The 7461-nt window shown below is 25.4% G+C and overlaps 1 pseudogene; it reads right to left on the bottom strand.

Moving 5' to 3' along the window:
* Positions 1 to 238: 238 nt before the first annotated feature.
* LOC130504857 (protein DETOXIFICATION 19-like) lies at positions 239 to 1820 on the bottom strand (annotated as a pseudogene).
* Between the last annotated feature and the right edge of the window lie 5641 nt (positions 1821 to 7461).

Raw genomic sequence — 7461 nt, 5'->3', positions numbered from 1 at the left:
CGCTACCACTCTAGTTATTATTAAAACATGTACAAGTTTGCTTTGTTCAAAACAGCATTTTCATTTAGCGGTTCTTGTCTACTCTTAACGGAATTTTAGACAGAAGAGAGATTGACACTAACAGAAAATCGAGTGTTTTATTCACTGAAAAAATAATTTAGAGGTTTTCTTTGGTTTTATTATTAAAAATCCAAAACACAATAATGATATTAGTCTCGTCCATAGTTTCATGATCTTTTTAGACCGAAGAATTTAGCTTTGTCCACTTCCGGAAAACTGTCATAAGCATGAGTGACGACATTGGCAAAATATCCCAGTTATCATACCAATCCACACCCTGTGTTCACCAAAACGATGACTCAAAACACAACATCATTCCCAGTTCAAAAAAAAACAGTACATCACATAAATGTTCGAATTATTTACCAATTTCATAAGAGAGTACCTTGGCATACAACTTTAACTTGAAACCACAAAAGGCTGCAATAGGCGTTCCAATTAAATAGAATGTTCCCAAATTTATAACCGTGACGACGTGCTGCCAACCGCACCCTCTGGCTACTCCTGTCGATAAAAGTTGAGTTTTTTGTATGTTTGGTATTCAACAAAAAGTAGAATATTTTACCTGATAGAACACCTTGGATTGAATCAAGTGTTATAGAGGCAGCAAAAAAGAATGTCAATGGTGCAAACTCTTCTTTGATGACACGACTATTGCTGAATAACCCGACCCAACCATCGTGACCTACAAGTAAAGCAAGCACTACGCCAAGGCCAAGGACAAAAGACAACTTAACGGTTACAGAAGTGGCCTTCTTTGCACCTTCCACGTTTTCCAGCTCCAAGTTCGTTGGACACACGTGTACTACAATAACGTTTTTAATATTACATAAAATAATGTTGTGTGTAAGAGGAAAATACATAGTTTTAAAATGATTGGTGAAATGGCTGACCTTGCAGCTGCGCTAAGTCCATATGTTAACATGTAGCTAATCGACTCCGTGTTGACGCTGAATTTAATTATACATTACGAAACTATAAGCTATTCTTTTGATATGAAATACAACATTACTTAACTAATTAAATAGTGGTATAAAGCTTACCATATAGCTACCAAGAGGTGGTGATTTCCGGGTTAGGCAACAATCCTGCTAAGAACACAAGTATCTCGAACGCCCAATATTCCAAACTGTTGCAACAATATATATAGTCCACTCTTAAGCTCTAACAGTCATATGAAGTTAGTAGTTAGCAATGGCTACTGATCTGACTTACCATACCATAGCAGCAGATGGGAGGCTCAATGTCAAGTTTATTACTACATAACGGAATGATTCTAATGAAAACCCAGTCCATGTTTCCTTAAACTTGTCAGAACATATCACATAAGTTCCAAGAGAAAGGAAAGCTATCCACAATGAAATAGATGTAGCTATTGGAGCACCAATGAATCCAAGGCCAGCTAAATAGACCAGAACATATGCGATACCAATATTGATCACCAGGGGAACAAACGAGAAGATGACTAGCGGAGCAACAATGGATTGTGTTTGGCAAAACCTAAGAATGTTTTGTAAGAACCCGTCAGCGAGTAAACCAGGAATTTTGGTATTTTATACAGTGCAGCTTGTCTTGAGATGTTGGAATCTTGTCCGATAAATCCGAAAAACCGGTTCTGTGAAGAACCAGAAGATAGAGATGAGGATGGTAAAAACTAACGAGACGATGCATGATGATTGCAGATGAATCCCCAACATTTTGTAGCTTTTTGCACCAAAGTCTTGACCACATAATGTCTCAAGTGCTCCACTTAACCCCGTCTGTAAAAAAGGGACACTAATATATATTAGTATGGAGTAGGCATGGATGTTGGGGTCGTTCAGGTAGGGTATTTCGTATTTTGATTCTTTTTGGAATACATCTAGGTCTCATTCTAGTAAATTTGTAAGTATAAGCCAAGTCTATTATTAATTCATCTGTTTCAGTTCTAATTTGCATCACATTCTAAAACCAATAAAGTAACCATATATTTTTGAGGTATACATGATTGATTCAGGTATACCCGAAGTAAATCAAAAATTTTAAAAGAAAAATATAAACATATATAATTATTTATATAGAATTAAGTATTTAAGACACTTATTTAATTTGAAATACTTAGCTTTAGATATCATATCAAAATAATATGGAATTAAATATCTGAAGTGCATATTTATTTTTCATATATATATCTTAATTTTTTAATTTAGGATTCTATTTTTATCTACCATTAACAAGTCATAGTAGGACCACTTGTAAAAATTAGTTAATTTTGCATATTTGATTAGTTATATTAATAATAAACCAACTATAAATTTGATTTTTTTTTTGTAATTATAACAAAATCTGTTGAGAAAGAATCTAACCAAATCTTACTTAAATATTTTTAATTTCATAGTTAGTAATATATTATTATTATAAATCAATGTTTACTAATATATTTATTATAAAACAAGAAAATAAAAAAAAATTATATACTTTTTTTTATAAATTATATAATTATATTCTTTATTATCTAAAAATAGAAGTGCTATATAAATTTAATATTAAAATATATTAAATAGGTAAATTAACAAATTTTTTTTTTTATAAAAATTGTTTCATTTGAATAAATTATCACTCACCAGTAAAATGAGTTAAAATTCATAAACTATAATATTTTATACAATGTAAATTTATTAGCGTAGGTTAAACTTTTGTATATTCAACTAATATTATCTTTTTATTTTTTTTGAACTCTCAACAATATATTTTTAAAATGTTTATATACAAAAATATAATAGTATATAATAATCTTTAGTTCATATACTATTAAAATGTTATTAGAAACTATAAAATTTTAATAATTCATTTAAAATATTAATGACAAATCAATTTTTATCATATTTTTTAATTATGACAAAATATATTGATAAAATTAAAAATATTATCAAAGATTCATATTTGTTTTTATAAAATAATGTTTTAGTGTATTAACAAAAACAAATTCAGAATGCATGTAATCTTTCAAACTCAAAAATAGTAGTGTAATTTTTCAATTTTTTTTGACAAAATATAAATTTTGAAAATAGATATTCAGACTCAAAATGATAATATTTCAAATTATACATAAATAATAATAACAATTTTTTAAATGCACCGCGAATAACAAACTATATATGTTGTGAAAGTGAAAACAATCTAATATTTTTGAAATCTTGATTAAAAAAAATATTAATATCATAACATCCAAAAATATACTATATTAATAAAATTTACTAAAATAATATGATAGATGTTACTATGTATAAAAATTTACTAAAACAATAGGGCGATATTATTTTTTAAAATATAGTGTTTTTACTTATAAATCCCGTAAAATATTAAATAATATATGTTAAATTATATATTTTAAACAAAATTATCTTAAAAATATTTATTTTTCTATAATATAAATAAATAAAATTTTAAAGTTTAATATAAATTTATAAATTAAATAAAAACTTATTTTAAGGAGGTTATTATTTTATTATCCATATTGTTATTTTATTGTATCTAACTCGAAAATACATTAGTAAGTAATTAAAATTAATAACAAAATAAAATGTATTTAAAAATTACTATATATTAATAATGACGAATAAGAAATATAAAAATAATATTATAAAATTACTTAAGATAAAATACATTTATAAAATGAAAAATATCCGCATGGACATACGGGTTAAAATCTAGTTTCATATTAATTTGAACATTTGGATCAGTTTCTCGGATATATTTTTGGGTTTTTTACGGGTTTTTTGAGTTTTTTCGGATTACTTGTTCGAATTTGGTAAATAACACTTCGGGTTCGGATATATTTATAAATATACTACAAGACCCATATGGATATTTTTTATATTTTCAGACTGAGTACATATCACATTTTCCGTTCGGATTCGGTTCAAATTTTGGGTTACATTTCTAATTATTATCTTTAATGAGCCAACTATTTACATTAAAAACTCTATAGATTAATAATGCTGGGACTACAAAATTTATTCATTTATAGAGTTTTTAGTTAACAAAAAAAATAATTTCCAGATTTCTCTATTTTTAGGATATATTTTTATAAAATAAGAAAATAGTTATTGTATATATATATTAATCTTAAATTTTATAAATTTGAATTTTATATCGTTTTTACTATATTTATTTGGTGTATCTGAAATATGTTTCATAGAATTTAAATCTAGTTTCAAATATAGTTTTACTAAATTTTATCAAAATATATTGAAGTGTGGAGAAAACAATAAAAGTGAACTTCATTGTGAATATAAGACAAGCAATACAATATTTTATTTGTACTTATATGTATCTTATATATATGAATTATTAATTTGTTACTTCAGTGAGATTATATATTTACATAGATTTTTTTTAAAAATAATCTTATTTATTTAATCATGTAATATATTGAACCGGACGATTAAAGATAAAATAAATTACTAATTTCTTTTTTCTATTAATTTGTAGAGTTTCTAATGTATTCTTGAAAATATATCAAAAGGAAAATTGAGATAAGAATGTGTATACATTTTGCAAAGCCGGCTCGTAGGCCAAGCCAATGAAACAGTGGCTTCCGGCCATTTTAGTTTAAAAGAAATTTCGGCCACATTTTACAAAACCTTTCTTTAGTCTAGTGGTAAAATCTGAAAGCCACAGAATTTCTTACACCAACCAGGGTTTGACTCTACAAAAAAGCGGCCAATTTTTCAAAATTTGCTTCTGGTCCTGAATTTTCTAGGACCGGCTCTGCACTTCGTTATAGACGCCATAATGAAAAATTGATTAATTACGTCCCTTGTGATTGGGTCAAGATCTACACGCGAATATTAGAAAGAGGACTTGTTGATTCCCAAAACCATTTGTGATGAAAGATGTGAGTTTTACCGTTTAAGTTATTTATGCAGCTTAAAATGGTGGATATAAATGCTTGAGGCATAGAGGAGAATGGTACCAATGAAGGCAAATATGCAAGATATCAATACCCAAAGTAAAATCAAAAATTTAAATTTAAAAAGAAAATATAAAAATATATAATTATTTATATATAATTAAGTATTTAAGACACTTATTTAAATTTAAAATTCTTAGCTTTAGATATCTTACCAAAATAATATGGAATTAAATATCTGAAGTGCATATTTATTTTTCAAATATATATATCTTAATTTTTTAATTTGGATTCTATTTTTATCTACCATTAACAAGTTATAGTAGGACCACTTGTAAAATTAGTTAATTTTGCATATTTGATTAGTTATATTAATAATAAACCAACTATTAAATTTGATTTTTTTTTTGTAATTATAACAAAAATCTGTTGAGAAAGAATCTAACCAAATCTTACTTAAATATTTTAATTAATTTCATAATTAGTAATATATTATTATTATAAATCAATGTTTACTAAAATTTTATTATAAAACAAAGAAAATAAAAAATTATATAACTATTTTTTTATAAATTATATAATTATATTCTTTATTATCTAAAAATAGAAGTGCTATATAAATTTAATATTAAAATATATTAAATAGGTAAATTAACAAATTTTTTATTTTATAAAAATTGTTTCATTTGAATAAATTATAACTCACCAGTAAAATGAGTTAAAATTCATAAACTATAATATTTTATACAAATGTAAATTTATTAGCATAGGTTAAACTTTGTATATTCAACTAATATTATCTTTTATTTTTTTGAAACTCTCAACAATATATTTTTTTAAAATGTTTATATACAAAAATATAATAGTATATAATAACCTTTAGTTCATATACTATTTAAAATGTTATTAGAAACTATAAAATTTTAATAATTCATTTAAAATATTAATGATAAATCAAATTTTTATCATATTTTTAATTATAACAAAAATATATTGAAAAAAATTAAAAATATTATCAAAGATTCATATTTGTTTTTATAAAATAATGTTTTAGTGTTATTAACAAAAACAAATTCAGAATGCATGTAATCTTTCAAACTCAAAAATAGTAGTGTAATTTTTTTAATTTTTTTTGACAAAATATAAAATTTTGAAAATAGATATTCAGACTCAAAATGATAATATTTCAAATTTTACATAAATAATAAATAAAAAAAATTTTAAATGCACCGCGAATAACAAACTATATATGTTGTAAAGTGAAAGCAATCTAATATTTTTGAAATCTTAATTAAAGTAAATCTTAGCTAGATTAAACTAAATCTTATTTAGTCTAGTGGTAAAATCTGAAAGCCACAGATTTTCTTACACCAACCAGGGTTTGCCTCTACAAAAAAGCGGCCAATTTTTTAAAAATTTGCTTCTGGTCCTGAATTTTCTAGGACCGTCTCTGCACTTCGTTATAGACGCCATAATGAAAAATTGATTAATTACGTCCCTTGTGATTGGGTTCAAGATCTACACGCGAATATTAGAAAGAGGACTGTTGATCCCATAACCATTGCGATGAAAGATGTGAGTTTTACCGTTTAAGTTACTTATGCAGCTTTAAAAATGGTGGATATAAATGCTTGAGGCATAGAGGAGAACTAGATTTTGATCCGCACACCCGTGCGGGTGTATATTTCAAAATATAATTGCTATTTATTTTCATGTCAATATTAAATTTCGATAAAAAATTCAAATCTGAAGAACCAAAACCGATCACGATCCAAAAGAGTAATACCAAACCCGAACCAAAATTGATTAAATATCCAAATTATTCAAAATTTTGATATTTAGACAACCGAAACCATAACTAATTTGAACCGAAGTATTTTAGATATCAAATGTATCTGAAAAGATTAATATACTTATATATTTAATTATTTTAGTTTTAATGTATATAGAAACATCCAGAATATATATGATACTTTTAGGTCGGTTTAAAACTTGAAAATATATAAAAATAGTCAAATATAAATATCTAACATAGTAGAAGAGTACACTCAAAACACCAAAATATTTAAATAATTATTGATTTTGATCCAAATTTAATAAACCAATTTATTTTGTTAAGTTTAGGTATTCTAACTAAACTTAGAATATGTTATTTAACAAATTTTAAATCAAACCAACATATGTTATTTAGATTTATATACAATATATTATTTATTTAATAGATTTTAAGAAATTCAAAATATATAATAAATTTTTTAAAATAATTTAAAATGGGTTGTCCGAACCCGAAACTAACCCGCAAAGATCTGAATTGTAATTCGAACTGAATTTAGAAATATCTAAATGAGGTTGAAATCTTTGACCCCGGAAACCCAAAACTCAAACAGATCCGAAACGATCCGAATGGATACCTGAACTGAAATTTAGAAATATATGAAAAGACTGAAATCTTTGACCCCGGAAATCCAAAACCCAAACAGATCCGAAACGAATCGGAATGGATACAT

Source organism: Raphanus sativus, unplaced genomic scaffold, assembly GCF_000801105.2.
Source record: "Raphanus sativus cultivar WK10039 unplaced genomic scaffold, ASM80110v3 Scaffold1836, whole genome shotgun sequence".
Classification (NCBI taxonomy): domain Eukaryota; kingdom Viridiplantae; phylum Streptophyta; class Magnoliopsida; order Brassicales; family Brassicaceae; genus Raphanus; species Raphanus sativus.
This window is presented reverse-complemented; position numbering and strand designations above follow the sequence as displayed.